At 37.7% G+C, this 17741-nt stretch overlaps 1 pseudogene; it reads right to left on the bottom strand.

Moving 5' to 3' along the window:
* Window positions 1-439: 439 nt before the first annotated feature.
* The window catches only part of LOC108541822 (uncharacterized), a 28740-nt pseudogene continuing 11438 nt past the window's right edge, over window positions 440-17741 (bottom strand).

Below are 17741 nucleotides of genomic sequence, written 5' to 3' on the forward strand. Positions count from 1 at the left end.
CTTACATATATTATCTCACTTACCACTTTACCTTTTAATGAAGGCAATATGGAATTCATCTATAGAGTAATTTATCAAATTCTTGACTGCTTGAATATATATCTCTCTTACTTTTTTTTCAATCATAGTTTGTTTTAATCCAGTTGAGCTGTTGGTCCTCCCCTCTTTGTGGTCCCTGAGGGCTGTCAACTCCCTGTTGCCATGAAATACCAATTACATACTTCTAGACCGCTAATCTCTCTCCACCCCACCAGCTTTCCTGCTCCTGACCACAGAGTGACAACATCAGCTGCACCATGCCACGGAAAACAGGACTCAACATTTTCGGAGAACCAACTCAGCTAAGAGAGTTTCCTGAGTTGTGAAAACCCTCTTAACACGTCAATATTGCATGAACCTTAATGTCACCTGCTTTTCTTTTGGGCACAGGGGTCATTAGTCATGTGAACATCTTCAGTCCAACCACAAACAGAAACAGGGCGGTTGCTTTTACCCCGGGGGGCCTTCTAACCTTGGTAAGAGGGTGGTACAGCTCCATGAGCAATGTGGCAAAGTGAAAATCCTGTTGTAGTGCCACCTAGAAAACCAAGATATTGTGGGAGCCTGAGCTAGTATTTAATTTTTTGGCTCTATTCTGAGCCAAATTGGAGGTGCCTTATGAAAACAGTTGGATAACTCCTAGTGAAACATTAAAGAAAATACTTCCGCAAGTGAGCACTGGCCATCACCGGTCCCTACCTATAGTTTAGGTGATATATCTTACAACCGTGTTCAACCAAGGTTTGTATGGACCCTCATCAGTTCTCAGTGTTCTTCCCTGGTTCAAAAGTCACTGACAGGACTAATGAAACTGTATTTTTCCAACTGTATACTCACTTTCAAAACATCATATCACTAAGCATAGGTATGATATTCTCAACTTCTTCTCTAGTGTACCTCTTTATTATTAATGAGCACAGTTGGTCATTCTTGGAACTTTGATTGGCTCTTATGGGGATTTTGAAGTTTAAAACAGAACATAAAAATTTATAAGTTAATGACTTTCTGATGATTTCCTTTTTTTCTTTTGTTTTTTCCTCCTTTTCTTTAACCTAAAATGCATTGCTGGGTCCTAATGCTACGGTGAACATGGGATGAAACTAGATTCTGGTAACATGTTACAAACCGCCACATTCATCCATCTTTCATGTATTCCTGTATCCTGACTTTCCACAAAAGTGTTGGATTAAATATTTTCAAGGCTTCTTAATCTGTTTCTGAAAAGCCAGTTTTATTAAAGATCATGTGGGGAGTTGAGAAGCCAGTAAATAAAGTATCAAAATAAATCACTACTCTCTTTGTTTTTATAATGGGGAAGTGACATCATAGGGTGCATTAAGACTCAGCCACAACCACATAGCACTGCAGTATATGGGAGACTCGGTATCAAAATTCCATTGATGATCTAAAGCTCTCACATACTGTGCTACACAACACATGATGCTGTATTAAACTAAGACACTCCTTTCTTTCCAAAGTCATTGCAGGGAAAATCATTCCCTAAGCAGGTGGTGCTTCTGATCCAATGCCTTCTCAGTGTTCTGAAGTAAAAATATTGAACACGGCACCAGAATTGGCTATTTGTTCATAGGGGAACTGAAACTGGAATAAATTATGTACACTTTTTATTATGAAACAAAGAAAGGACTTTTGACAGCAGATCAAATAATTTATCCAGATTCAGAGTGAACATTTTATTTATACTTCTACTATGAATAATTTTCCTGAGTACAGAAAAAAATGAATATAAAGAAAAGGAATAAGCCATTCATTGCTCTCTTTTTTTGACAGAGTCTCACTCTGTCATCCAGGCTGGAGTGCAGTGGCGCAATCTCGGCTCACTGCAACATCTGCCTCCCGAGTTCAAGTGATTCTCCTGCTGCAGCCTCCCCCATACCTAGGATTACAGGCATGCACCACCATGCCTGGCTAAGTTTTGTAGTTTTAGTAGAGATGGGGTTTCACCATCTTGACCAGGCTGGTCTCGAACTCCTGACCTCAGTTATTCCGCTACAGGTGATCCACCCATCTCAGCCTCCCAAAGTGCTACAGGTGATCCACCCATCTCAGCCTCCCAAAGTGCTGGGATTACTGGCATGAACCACCGTGCCTGGCCCCATGCACTACTTGTGAAGAATGCTGTATTCTTGCATTCTGGAAATGATTGGCACTTCCCTCTGATTTGTGACTGTCAATGATAAACTGACAATGGAAGTAGCAGTCAAGTATATATACTTTCCTCTGCTTTCAAAAGTCTTACTTAAAAACTTATTAAAATTTGAAAAACAAGGCTAATACCTTATTGTTCTAATCAGAATCTGCTCAGAGTCACCAGTTATTTCCACTTATTACCAAGAATTGAAGGATATGATTTTCTTCTACTCCTTATAGCATATATGCAAATATCACCAGCCCAAATTTTCTCTGCATTTCAGCCCAGAATAGAAGGTGAAAGCTTTGGGCTCAGTAAATGTTTCAAATAACTAAAAGGGCCACTAATGATGACCTTTTCATTGTAATGTGCTTGGCAGGATAACTTGTGGGTGTCCTCCTGATATCCACTCTTTTTTGACCAGGCTGCAACCCCAGCCTCAGTGACTTTGGCAAAGTCTCAGGCAGAAAGAAAGAAAATAATACTTTCAGGGTCAGGAAGTCAGGCAGAAAGGAGAAGTTATGTATTTGATAAGCTGAAACATAACCTGAAAAATGAGAGACATCTATAAGTCCCCTAAGTATTGCCTGCATATGCTCTAACAGCAACCTAAGAAAGTGGCAAGACTTCAAAGGGGGAATGGTTGAATAGGGTGTGTAAGGAGCAAAGATCTCAGGCACCAAGATTCCCTGATCATAAAACTCTTCTGTGTCCAAGTGCAGCACAGAAACAGCAAAACTTCAGACTAAATTACAATGTAAACTGGATTAATGTTGTAACTGCAATTCAACTGTGGCAGACTACTGACCAACATCTGAATAAACTTCTCCAATGCTTTAGGACCAAGCAGAAACACAACGTTTTGGAGGATGGGAAAAATCAGTCATACTGATGATGGAATTTGGGGTCTCACGATTGATAAAAGAGTTTTTAATGTGGTATTTTCATATAAATATGTTTATTTTGTTTTGATAAGAGGCAAACTTCCCTGATATATCAGGTGCTGTTAACATAACAAAAACCCAGTACCCAACTATGTATTCTTGAAAGTCAGAAAAACTGGTTTCTTTCCTTGCTTCTACCTTGGGTATGTGCTTTGACCTTAAAGTAAGTCACTGAAGTATGCTCAGGTGCCTTATCCTTAACTTGGAAATAAGTGTAGCTGTCAGGCTTATCTCACAGGGCCAGTAGACACAGAACTACCAAGAATAGTAGTAGTACCAGAGTTAGAGTTGGTGCTATTGTTGCTGTTGTGGCTTATTTTGTTATGACACATCTTGAAAATGGTATAACTTCCCTAATAACATCTTCCAATGACTATTATTAATACAGTAACTGATAAACATCATACTTTCTCTAGCTGGAAAAGGTAAATGTTGCAGATAATATAAATGTGCTTTTATATATTAACTTATGTTTTGATAAATGTATTAAGCCATAACTAGAAATCAGCTTTGAGGTTATATTTCTAAAAGAGGGATAATTATAAAAGCTCTTTGAAAATCACTTATTAAATTTATGAACCAACTGAGGAGATGGTTGCTTGATTTTGCTCATGTGAGTAATATTCAAACATGGGTAGTTTGCCTTTTAAAGGGCATTCCAATAACCAAATTTTGGTGGCAAAGTGATTTGAAATAGAGCATGGTATCTTAACCAAGCAGTATTTTTGCTTTAAGTCAGGGAAACAAGAGCTGCAGAACCAGGAAATGTGGAGGAGCATGGAAAATATTTAATCAACAGTTATTCCAATACAGGAAAATCACTGGTGTCCATAAAATGAAGCAGATGACAGCGTTGTTCTGCTTCTTAGTATTGTGGGAGGAGGTACTAGGCGTTCAATTTCTTTCACTTAAAGAGAGGAAAGAACAGAGAGCAGAATGCTGAAATCTGGTAGGGAATGGGGCTGGGAGGGTGGGGGTAGGCAGTGAGGAGAGGTGTGGAATCTACATAACATTCCAAAGATGAATTAGAGCTAGGAATTCTACTTTTATAAACTATGCAGACAAAGGAGAAATGATGAATGAGACCATTAAAAAATATCTAAGGGATCTGAATTTTAACCAGTCTATAATTTGCAAAACCTTGATATTCCCTTTAGCATAACTATATTATCATGGAAAATCCTGAAGTCAGTAAGTAGTTCCTACTACCCACTAATAAGTTACCTATTACAACAATAATCTAGAAATCTATATTTAAATGTAGCAGTGAAATTCTTCCATTATCTTTGGAGTTTTATTTCCTATTAGTGAAAAGAGTGACTCCTCAAAATTACTCAGTAACTGATGATCATTCTAATTAAAATCTAAAGGTAGCGTTTGTATTATTTAATTCACATGCATTATCACATATCATGACAGGAAAATACATCATTTTACTATAATATTCTATCTTGACCAGAAACACTTAACAATCTTCATTTTTTCTACTTCCCTGAGATGTTGGTCAGTCTTAGGTGCCTACTCATAAAAGTGGAATAACCACTTGTTACACAACTAGGACTCATACTCAACATACTGGGACAAGAGTCTGTTTTTAATTTAGACCAACTAGATTACAGCCACTGTGACCCTGGCCACTTCAAAAAGCACATAGATTCTTTTCATTGCACACACACACAAATCAATCTATGTTGGGAAATTAGACCTCTCCTTGCAACTATCATTTTGAGAAATAAGCATTGTTTCTGTGGGAGTGCAGGATGAACCTAATTATTTTAAATGGATGACATCAGTAGCCCATTAGAGATGAACCAAGATTGTGCTAGAAAATAAGTATGAACAAAAATCATCAGAGTTAATGCTGCAAAATGGCCTGAGTTCATTTGCACTGAGAAGTGCCACTTGGGTTGAATTATTTATAATGCTAGATTCCCTCATGTGGTAAATATAATACAGTATTTGGGAGGATTCTATTTAGTTGGTTAGTTGCTTTTAAGCCACTGGGCCTTTAAAACCCCAATACTCTTAAATCTGGGCCAAGAGATGGGATGTGACCACATTATGTCTTGTAAAATCTGTATTAATCTCCTTTTTCTGTGGTCTAATCTCCCATCTCTCAATACTAAGATGATGAAGAGTAGACTAGGTAGTCATAGTATAAGGCTATGCAGGGGTACATTAGCATGAGTTTATGTAGTAGATTAGATGAGTAAAAGAAAGTCCGTTACATCCACTCCTTTGTCCATAAGCCGGGACAAAGCATTTGATTTGACTGTTGCCCTTAAAGGGGTCCAGGATGCCCCCTGGTGGGGAACTAGAACTAATATTTAAACTATACTCCAGAGAATCATTACCAGTTCTTTCAGTTCTTATCCATGACTTTGATACTTTTAAATTCTTTCAGAGATTATTGCCAACACATGCACTGTAATCACCCAACTTGTAGTTACTGTGGCTCCTAAGCGATGATTAATTTTTAAGCAAACAAAGTCTATTAGATTAATCTTACATAAACACCTATGCTGCCAGCTGATTATTGGATAACACGCAGAATCTATTTCTGAAGGTGGTGGCTTTTTGGAAGACTATATCACCAGGCTCTCTCTTAAAATAGCTTTCAATTGGAGAGTTCCGATTCATTCAGTCCAAATAAATGAGACCTGTGCCTAAATGTTCAGTTATTTTTATTATTTAAATGTTTCATCCTGTGGTGATTTTGTCTCCCTCCACAGTCTTCTATTCAACATCAAGGCAATAAAAACGAATTTTTAAAACATTGTTTTGGCAATGTAAGTAAATAAAAATATTTGCTTATTCCTCATGCGTAGTCTAATTGAATGATATATTCTTAGCATTACCCCTGATATTTCGTATATTAACAGACATTTTGCATTATTGGTTTTGTGCTGCAAGCATATTGTTTTGATTCAAGTACCCTTTAGAAAAACTTCTCCATCTCTTTGTACATGTCTGTATCAACAGTTAAGTTTGCTGCTCCAAAATAGTACTGTTATCTATTCAATAAAGAAGCATTAAGCCTTTGCTGTTCTTTAGACTCTGCAACCCTCTTCTCTCTTTCCATCTTGACTCCAGTCTGCACACTTAGACAACCACATTTACAAGGACCAATCTTTACTTTAGGCATACTGACTTTAAGCATCTCCATATTCTTTGACTTGATATCTTTACTGTTTTTGTTAGTCCAACCATTACTTTCTTCATGCATATTTAGTGTCTGAGTTCTTAGGTTATTTATGTACTCAGAAATCTTTGAAAATAAAATATTCCTTGCATTTTGCAGTTCTCTACTGTGCTCTTCTTGTTAAAGACAAAGGGGCAGGGCCTCTGCTTCCTGCTACTCTTTCTCCCCGATGCCCATTTCTCTTATCCAGGATTCCAGATTATCACTTGCTCTCACACTCCCTATTACAAGGATATTTTCCCAATTGAAATAACAATTCCCTCATTAGACAAGTTCCTCACACACCCCAGACTGCTGGACCAGCTACTATCTGTTATATAATAGTTCAGGTTGAAGTTATTCCTCTCTCCTGTAAATGAGTCTGTTTCTGGCACAGAACATGCTCATTACAGTGGAAGAGGCCAATTTCAAGTCCTGTAACCTCTCAACCTGGCCTGTTCCACTGTAATTCACTATCCATAGTAAGTCATGTATAACATGCAGGAGAAAACAAGGATATCAAGATATGTGACCATTGGCAAGAGAGATAATCAGTATAGTTTATTGAAAAAAAAAGCTTTAAGTTGGATCAAACCATAAACAATTTCCACTTGATCTCCTTGTAATCTAGAGACAGCTTAAGTTTGTGGACTGTGTTTGGTGAGGTATCTATATCCTTTTTCTAATTGAACTCTATTCAAGTGAGGAGCAATATTGTAGAGTCAAAATAGCAGAGACACAAACATTAGAGGATCTATGATCTAGACCTGGGTTTGCCATTTACTATTACCCTCACATTGAGCAGGTCTCTTAACATCCTCTACTTGTTTCTTCTAGGTTGTGTGGGGACAGTAATGTTCATTAGCAGATACCTATAAACCACTGAATATTCAAGACTTGGCTATGGTGAATTAGAAAAGCAAGGAAGAAATTCCTGGCCAGAGCAATCAGGCAAAAGAGAGAAATAAAAGTCATCCAAGTAGAAAGAGATAAAGTTAAACGTTCCCTGTTTGCAGATAATATGACTCTATACCCAGAAAAACCCATGTTCTCTTCCCAAAGACTCTTTGATCTGAAAAACAACTTTAGCAAAGTCTTGGGGTACCAAATCAATGTACAAAAATCAGTAACATTCCTATACACCAACAACATTCAAGCTGAGAGCCAAATTAAGAACTCAATACCACGCACAATAGCCACAAAAATAGAATAAAATATTGAGAAATACAACTGACCAGGGAGGTGAAATAGCCTTACAAAGAGAATTACAAAACATTGCTCAAAGAAATCAGAGATGACACAAACAAATGGAAAAACATTCCACGTTCATGGATAGGAAGAATCAATATTGTTGAAATGGCCATACTGCCCAAAGGAATTTACAGCTTCAGTGCTATTCCTACAAAACTACCAATGACATTCTTCACATAATTTAAAAAACCTATTTGTTTTTATCTTTGTTTCAACTTTTATTTTAAGTTCTAGGGTACATGTGCACAATGTGCAGGTTTGTTACATAGGTAAATGAGTGCCATGGTGGTTTGCTGCACAGACGAACCCATCACCCAGATATGACGCCCAGCATCCATTAGCTATTCTTCCCAATGCTTTCCCTCCCTCTCCTCAACCTAACAGGCCCCAGTGTGTGTTGTGTCCCCTGATGTGTCCATGTGTTCTCATTGTTCAGCTCCTACTTATAAGTGAGAATACGCAGTGTTTGGTTTTCTGTTCCTTTGTGAGTTTGCTGAAGAAAATGGCTTCCAACTACATCCATCTCCCTGCAAAAGACATGATCTCAGTCCTTTTTATGGCTGAAGTATTCCATGTTGTATATGTACCACATTTTATTTATCCAGCCTATCACTGTTGGGCATCTGGGTTGATTTCCTGTCTTTGCTATTGTGAATAGTGCTTCAATGAACATACGCGTGCATGCATGTATCTTTATAATAGAATGATTTATATTCCTGAGGGTATATACCAAGTAATGGGAATCCTGGATCAAATGTTATTTCTGCCCATAGGTCTTTGAGGAATCACCATAGTCTTCCACAATGGTTGAATTAATTCACATTCCCATCAACAGTACAAAAGCGTTCATTTTTCTCCACATCTAGCTAGCCAGCATCTGTTGTTTCTCGACATTTTAGTAATTGCCATTCTGACTGGCATGCTATGGTGTTTCATTGTGGTTTTGATTTGCATTTCTCTAATGATCGGTGATGTTGAGCTTTTTTCCATGCTTGACCACATGAATGTCTTCTTTTGAGAAGTGTCTCTTCATGTCCATATATTTCTTGACCACATGAATGTCTTCTTTTGAGAAGTGTCTCTTCATGTCCTTTGCCCACTTCTTAATGGTTTTTTCTTTTTTTTCTCATAAATTTGTTTAAGTTCCTTGTAGACTCTGGATATTAGAGTCTTATATCCAGACCTCTGAGTATTAGACCTTTGTCAGATAGATAGATGGAAAACAATTTCTCTTACTTTGCAGGCTGTCTGTTCACTCTGATGACAGTTTTCTTTGCTGTGCAGAAGCTCTTTGGTTTAATTAGATCCCATTTGTCAATTTTTGCTTTTGTTGCTATTGCTTTTGGCAGAAAACCCTATTTTAAAATTCATATGGAACTGAAAAAGAGCTTGAATAGCCAAGACAATCCTAAGCAAAGAGAACAAACCTGGAGGCATCACATTACCCAACTTCAAACTATGTTACAAGGCTACACCCCATGTGAATAAAGTTCCCCCATGTTCTACCTGTGGTGAACAGGGTGAGTCAGAGTGCTGTGGGAACACAGAAGTAGGGCACTAACCAGGTCTGCAAGGATTGGAAAGACTTCCCAGGCCAGGTGATGCCCAAGCTGCTTTTCTTGAGATGCAACCAGATTCCCCAGAACTTTTTATGCATAAATTCTGGGGTCAAAACAGAGAAATGTCACCCTCTAACTACAATGAGCTGGTCTCTAAGGAACCTCAAACCCTAATGGGGCACACAGGCCTTCCCTAATCTCATCACTGCTTACCACTATAGTACATAACTGGGCATCTATGGAGCCAGACTGACCATGATAATACATCCAGAAGAAAAACTCTAAGTCCAAAAACATCGATAAGCAGGGTAGTTCTACTAAACTCTTTGTGGAAAACAAAGGGCATTACATAACACAATACACAAGAAATCTTCTTAAAAACCTCAATAACAGCAGCTCCCTTTCTTTAAGGTTCTCATGTCTGTGGTTGTTGCTGTCTTTCCTGTTCTCTGTCTCCTTCTTTAATGTCTGTCTTTCAATGAATGTCTCGATCTCTGTCTCTGTTCCCTCATTGCCTGTCTGTCTGTGTTCTCTCTAGGTGTCCCTACCTCTCTATCATGTGTCTTTCATTATTACTGTCTTATGTGTGTGTTTGTATGTGTGTGTGTGTGTTTTTCTGTCTCTCTTTGTCTCTCTCTTTCCCTCTATCTCCACCACCTCCTCAACTTTTCCACATGCTTATGTCTCCATCCTGACTGTGGAAGGCTCTATCTCCCAAATCCTTTGTTCTCCCAATGGGTCTATCATCATTTTTAGTATGTGAGGCAATTTTCAGCTTCTTTCATTTTCCATTTCAATCTTTCACGCCACTCAGGAAATAAGGACTGTTATCTCTGAAATCCACATTTCCTAGAATATCAGAGATGGAAAATTGTAAATGCTTATAGTTCTATCATCCTTTCTCGCCAGTCTCATCTGTTATTATTCCCTTCTTTTCACTCTCCTTATAAGGAATAGAGAATTTCCTGCAATTTCACAAACTCCTTCCTCCTTAGAAGGCCCTTTCCAGCTTGTCTAACGTATGACTTCCTCCTGTTCCCTGGATAACTCCCATTCTTCTTTTAAACACTAAGTGTCACCTACCCGGAAAGGAGGCTGCCCCGTTCAATGCGGAATCAGATGTTCATTTAGTGCTTCCAAAGCCTTCTGTGCTTACCCTTACAGCATTCATCACACTGATTAGGAATTGTTAGTAGGGTTTAATGTCTTATCCATAAGAATGGCTTCTTAGACATAAGAACACATGTACTTTCAGTGCATGGTTCAGGTTGGTGCTCCGTTAACACCTATTTAATGAAAATTGAAATTCTAAGGGATAAGAGTGATCCATGCCAATTTCCATTTTCTTTGAAAGATTTCGATCTTAAATTGCAAACAAAAAGAGCAATGTGCAATTACTGATAAGCCTCTCCATCTTTCTCAGATGACCTCAGCAAAGAGAGAAAAACGAACAAACAAACAAAACAAGAGTTGCAAAGGAGAAAGGAAAAAGACCAGGTTCAGTGGCAAAAATCACAAAGCAATTCTTGCAAATCATAAACTAAAACATCTTGGCTGCATAAAGCTGCTTTTAAAGCAGAGTCGTATAATTAAAAAAGATCATTTGTATAAAGGATGCCATAACTTTGGCCAACAGTTCTCTTACCACTGATTTAAGAATCTTGGAATAGGTAATTCCAAGGAAAAGGCTTAAAGTAAATGAAAATATATTCAAATTATAATCAAATGAAAATGTTGCAGAGGAGATGGTTAGGTTGAATTTTTTTTCAGGGCCCTACATTTAACCATATGAGACTATTTTCCAAGTATCATCCTAGTCTATCTCTGGGAATGGATTTGCTTTTTAATACTAAACCACATTTCATCACATGGATGGATCCTAACCTCCCTTATTTAGCTATTTCCCTTGACCACAGATAATTTTCCATATTATATATACAGCATATACATAGCATGATGGTAGCTTTTTCAGACTTAGCGAACTGGAGCTACAAATATACAAAATAAGCAATGGTTAAAATCTGTTCTCTTCTCCCAATGAACTGAGTTACCTGCGCGAAATACTCTCTGTGGGGATATTACAGCTAACTGTTTCACAATGAAGTATAACAAAATATGAAAAGGGGCAGGTTTATGATGTGTGAATGATGTGTTTAAGTCATTTTATAGACAAGCTCTCTATAAGGCACAACTATTTAACTGTAGGTTTAAGCAATACCACATTAGGTATTGTTTAAATCTTATTTACCTGGACAATATTATTGATGTGTTAATTAGCCAAATGCATACAGGGTTTCTCTAAGTGTTGGGGACTGGGTAAGGTTTCTGCTATGGAGTTGAGGGTGTGAGTGAAGTTTTGGGAAGGTTGAATACCAGGAAGAAAAATAAGACTTGGCATCTATCCCAGAGAAGCAGACAGTTAAATAAAGAAGAGAGACTTGTAAACTTGCAATTCAGCAAAGGGGAAATCAATGACCCTTCTGGGTCCATTCAGTGGAAGGAATCTTAACCATCAAGTTTAAGATAGACCTGCCAAGGATGCAAAAGCTGAGCTAGAGTATTGGAAGTGAGTAGGGAATAGTAGAGAAACTAGCTAGAATGGTAAGATTTAGGAGAAAGAATTGCCAGTCTTTGATGACTGGTGAATGAGGGGGGCAGGAGAGAGATAACACCTAGATTTCTGCTTTGGAAAACAAGTAAGTCCTTGTGTGCTGTGAGTTGTGTTCTTTGGAAGCAGATGCCAAAACAAAGACTGGCATGACAAGTATTTATTAGAGATCAAATCCTGTAGAAGGAAGGCGGAGGAAGCAGGGTTAGGTGGGAGGAGAAGATGAATCACAATGCAGGCCTGATGCCTTGGTCAATCTCTCAAGAGCTCTGGGTAGCATATGGCTCATCAAAGTTGTCCTGAAGGGAGCTGAAATGACTAGGGCTTTGTACTCTCACTGTACTCAGTAATTGGATGTAGACCAGTCCAGGAACAGCATGGTCTTAGGTAAGATGGCTCTCTAAAGCTGTGGAGAAACCTGTGGGAGCTGACAAATGAGGCTGCTTGCTGACAACCTTCCCAGCTACTGAATACAAGTCTTCCTTGAGGGGTATCTGGGCAACACAGGTTGGGGCAGGAAGTGGTTTGAGTGAATATAGAGTTCTATCTTGGACATACTGAGACTGAAAGACATTTAGCCAGAGCCAGCCTGTAGCCAATTAGTTGTATAAGAAGTCTTTGAGTGCTGGAGAAGAGTTTGGTCCAGAGACATAGATTTTGGAATTATCAATATTTGAGACTAAATTGAAGCAATGGGAAGCTAGGCAAGCTCACCCAGGCATGTAAAAATGGCAGAAGAGGACCAAGACTGGAAGCCAGGAGAGCACCAGCTTTTCTGAAGCAGCCAGAAAGAGAGGATATTGACAAGGTTTAAGAGAGAATGAGAATCCAAGAAGGATCATTTCATAGTAAACAAAGAAGGAAAATTCTTCTAGGAGGAGAAATTGGACAGGAGTCAACACTTGCCTTAGAAAACTTCAGTAAGATAAGGACCCAAGTGTCAAGTGCGTGCGTGCGTGTGTGTGTGTGTGTGTGTGAGCTATCTATAAAGTCCAGAACTCAGGATCAAACCACATCTTACCTCAGCATCTCTATCTCCATCTGCCATCTTGTCCTTATCTTTAGTTTTGAAGGAGAAATGGTCTTTTCTCTATATTAAATGTTAAATTACTTGTTGGTTTATCACATTTAACTCCTTTCTTTATATATTTCTCTTCAGTTGACTATTTCTACCAAGTACCCTTATTTTCTGCCTTATTGCGACAGATCTACCCTATAATGGCAGGTGGAAGGGGTGGTAAAAGTAAGGTTAGCTTGATGCCATCTTCTAGCTATCATCAGATTTCTCTATTTTCTTTCATTGATTACTTTTCTTGTATCAGGGGTATATTTCTATTATTTTTATCTCCTCTTCATTCATTCCTCACCACTGAAATGATTATTCTCTTGAAGACTGTTAATAATAACTACTTATGTTTTTCTAATCTTTGTATTCAAGTTATTAGGTAGTAATCATAATTTTGGCTTTACCTTTGAGGCTCAGAGAGATTATTTGATTTGCCAGAGATTACAACATTATGAAGTGGCTCAACCAGGATTCAGACTGGCATTTGCTTGGCTGCAAAGCTTTCCTAGAACAGCCCACTGCCTTTCTCACATTCAGGACTATTGATAAATTCAGAGATCTTTTTTCCTCATAATCCTTGTCATCAGCTGCATTTGATATTTTGGCTTTCCTCTTTGTGGAAGACATCTGTTTTTGCCAGTCCGGAATTATTTTCTTCTAAATTGGGTAACAGTATCCCAGTTTTCTCTTTAGAGACGCACCCATTTCTCTCATTTCTAATATGTCTATCTCAGCACATTAGGGCTGGTCTCATTCACTCCCAGATCTAGAGGTAAGCACATGACATAAAAGAAAGCAAATATAATAAGGCCAAAAATCCTGCACACATACCAATGTTCCTGATTATTTTAGGTACTCCATTCCTACATAACCCTTCTACTTCTAGGGGGCAGTACTGATGTACCAGTTTGAAACATGGACTTGCTGAAAATAACAACTACTTGTATGATTTGCTGAAATCCCTATCCTCTTTCCACTGTACCATGATGATCCAGTGTTTGGCTGGTGTCGTCCCAATTCAGGCCTTAAGCTCATAATTTGTACGGCCAGCAGCCACCAGGAATGAGTCACAAGCTGGCCAGCTTGTTCTCTGCAACGATTTGGGGTCTTCTCATTTTCCTTCTGCCTTGTTCTCATTCTCTACGTGGTCTTAGTGTCTACCAGACTCTTGTTCTTTCAAATTTTAATTTATGCTGACTTCCACTTCCAAAAGTGATAGAACTTGGACTTCTCCATAAATAAATAAATAAATAAATAAATAAATAAATAAGTGTATATATATCATATATATATAATTTTTTTGAGATGGAGTCTCACTCTGTCACCCAGGCTGGAGTGCAGTGACATGACCTCAGCTCACTGCAACCTCCACCTCGCTGATTCAAGCGATTCTCCTGCCTCAGCCTCCGAGTACCTGGGATTACAGGCACACACCAACATGTACAGCTAATTTTTGTATTTTTAGTAGAGACAGGGTTTCACCATGTTGACCAGACTGGTCTCCAACTTCTGACCTCCTTTGCTCCCAAAGTGCTGGGATTACAGGGTTGAGCCACCACACCCGACCCAAAAATATTTTTTATTGTCTATTTCTTGGTTTAGTTGGGGTTTGGGGTTGTTTTCATATTTTTACTTACCAAGTAATTCTGCCAATTTCTGGTTGCTTCAGAACACTTACAAACCCAAGATCCAGCATCTTGGAACCCAAACATAGCACTAATCCATTTGGCCAATACCCAAACTTGTTATGCTGGTTTTTCAGAAAAGGAGGATCAGACAATTTTTTGAATTCATGTTTATCTCTCCTGCTTATAAGCAAGAATCTCAGAGATGAGGACCAGGTCTGGTTAACTTTTGGTTCTTACAGTCCCTGAACAGCACCATGGTAGTTATTGAGAAAATCCTTGCTAAATTAAACTGGTTGGACCCCATATGGCTTAGGATTAGAATCTTAGAATTTCAGTTTTTAACTGTGACAAGAATTCTCCCTGCAACCTGGAATGACTCAATACTTCCCTTACATATAAATTAGGGATGCTGATTGGAATTGTCTACAAAAGACTGTAATATTTTAATATCCAAAACTGAATATTATAAAATGTCCTTTATGACTATTACATAATAGAGAAAACCACAAAGAAAAGAGGTTTTCATTTGTTATGATTTCTAAGCTTAATTTCAAATTTTATCTTTTAATAAAATGTCTTCTGGAAAAAAATTTTAGGGTTTGGAAGTTTTCATTCAAGTTCAATATGAGAAAATCCTAGAACAGTGGAGAATCATATGATATTGGACAAGATCCAATTTTCCAAAGAAGGAAGCAGAATTTCTTTTGCACATTTCTAGTCTTTTTCTACTGTTTTAGGTGTTAGTATCTTCTTTATTTTGTTACCTGCATGGCAAAAATAGAGAACAAAATGTGTGACCACAGGAATTCTAAGCTGAATTTATGATTGTGAGACAGACATGTTTAGGCATCACAGAGGGATGTACGTTTGTCTCTTCGGGACAATGAAGTTATACTAAGAGTGGTTATGTCTTGCGTTAATGAAATCATGGAAAGATTTCTATTTGAAACTACCACAGGTAGAACAATATATTCGTTGAAATGATAGTTTTCTTCAGTGTATAAGCATACATATATTGAAGAGTAACTATGTGGAAGATGATATTGAAGTTTGAAGCGACTATTAAATAACCCCCTGGTTTTCCCTCTTGAATTCTAAATCAATTGAGATGGGCAAAGGAATGAGCCAGATGAACATAAAAGTAGGACTCCCAGGGAACATGTGACAACAATGAGCTTCCCGATTATGAGCCCTGGAACTAAGCAAACATATTCACCCACTCACTCTGGGGGAAGAAAAGCAAGCTTACAACCTTTACCACTAAGCTTTCCATATGGTCCACTAGAGCAGATTCTCTGCAGGCAGGCAAATCCCAAAGACCAAGGGGAGAAGAAGGAGCTACACTTGCCCGGTTCTCCTCTGAAACTCACCAATCTTGAAATTAGTCTGCCTCTCTTTGAAATCCAGCAGAGTAAAGTAAAAACAGAGTAAAGAGCCTGAGAGGAGAAAATTCCTTTTGAAGGAAAAGAGGATTGAGGAATAACAGCACTTCTGGCCCCTATCAGCGCCACCAAATGATGTGTACTTGGCACACTCCTGAGTGGGGGATTATAGGCGAGAGCCATTGTGCCCAGCCTTTTTAAATTTTCTTATAGAAATATCTTTTCAAAAATTCTGGATGCTCAAAATGATGATATTATCTCAGTAATGATACTTTCCCTAGAATATATTGTTTGATGTGCTATATTGTTCTACAGTGGTTCAGTTCTTAAGAACCTTTCTGTTAAATATGATGGTAACCTTGTTTACTATCCAATTTATCATAATTTATATTTCTGATACTTATACTAACCAGCTGTGGCATGAAAGACCTGCAGAAGATTTTCTTAGATGTTGATGCCTATGAAGAAGACTGAGAAAGAATGGCCAAACGTGGGAAGTGAGACAAGAAGAAATTCTCCTGAAATCCAGCAGTGTGGGGGAGTAAAAGAAAGTTTCCATGGAGGTGCATTTTCTAAGAACTATATTAAAAATTTTTTCCCATCAGTGATTTTGGCTTTGCAAGGTCACTTTCTAAGTGTTTATTTTTAATTGTACCACAGATCATTAGAAATTTGTCTTTTAACTTTCTTCTTTTTATTTATTTATTTTTTATTTTATAGAGACAGGGTCTCACTATGTTGCCCAGGCTGATCATGAACTCCTGGGCTCAAGCTATTCTCCAAACCTGGCCTCCCAAAGTCCTGGGAATCCAGCAGAGAAGATTCAAGAAGATTCCAGAAGTGATCAAGATATTGATGTTAAACAGTTAAGTAAAATAAGAACTGAAATACATATTTGCCTCTGGCAAGTAAGAGGTTACTGCTACCTCAATGAAAGTAGTTTTAGTCAAATGGTAGACTGAAAGCCATTTATAATGGGTTCAAGAGTAAATCATCTGTGGAAATGGAAATTGCTATTATGAAATGTAGATTTCCACTTCTAAAGATTTACTTATGAATAGAAGTAAAAAGAAAGTACAAGATTTTACAAGATATGTTAGGTCAAAGGAAAATCAATGTTCTTTCATAAAAAATTACTACCAATCTAATAAACATCCTGAAAACCTATAGTAATTAGTGCATTGCTGATGTATTTCTACATAATGGTATCATACAATAAATTACAACTAATTTCTGTGGTCCCTGTAATTAGACCGTACAGTATATGATGGAACTAAATGTGATGAAAAACAATACATACAAGAGAGTTCTAAATGCACCAGGAACCTTATCAAAGGCTTCCTTGAGGGAGTAGGGCTTGGCCTTTCATTAAAATTAGGTGAAATATTAAAAAAAAAAACTTGGTAAAAGGACAAAGATTTTCAGGATGGCAATAGAAGGAAAAAAGGTATTGGTCAAGGCATAACAATTAGAATGCAATTTTTGTTTTTGAAATATGAAATTAAATGAAAATTCTTCCCATTGCCTGTTCCTCCTTCAGAGGCCCCAAACAATTGCTCAGCCTCAACCTTCTTCTTCTTGAAAAGACTCCCAACCCTGGAATTATTAGTCAAACTAGACATGGGTCAGGGTGGGGAAAATAAAACAGATTGAGGTGGTTTATGTGTTTTTCTTTTTCTTTACCTAAGAACATATTTATAACATATCACAGGTAGTGATTACTATGTACAAGACACTAAATCAAGCACTTTTTCCATATTAACTAACTTTTATAATTTAATCCTCACTATAACCCTATAAGGAAAGTATTTCTATTTTGCATTTTACAAATGGGAAAACTAAGACATAGACAAGGTAAGTAAATTACCCAAGGTTATCCAGCTGGTAAGTAGCAAACCTAAGATTTTTTTTTTTTTTTTTTTTTTTTTTTT

Source organism: Rhinopithecus bieti, unplaced genomic scaffold (genome assembly GCF_001698545.2).
Source record: "Rhinopithecus bieti isolate Rb0 unplaced genomic scaffold, ASM169854v2 scaffold_18921, whole genome shotgun sequence".
In the NCBI taxonomy this organism is placed as follows: Eukaryota; Metazoa; Chordata; class Mammalia; order Primates; family Cercopithecidae; genus Rhinopithecus; species Rhinopithecus bieti.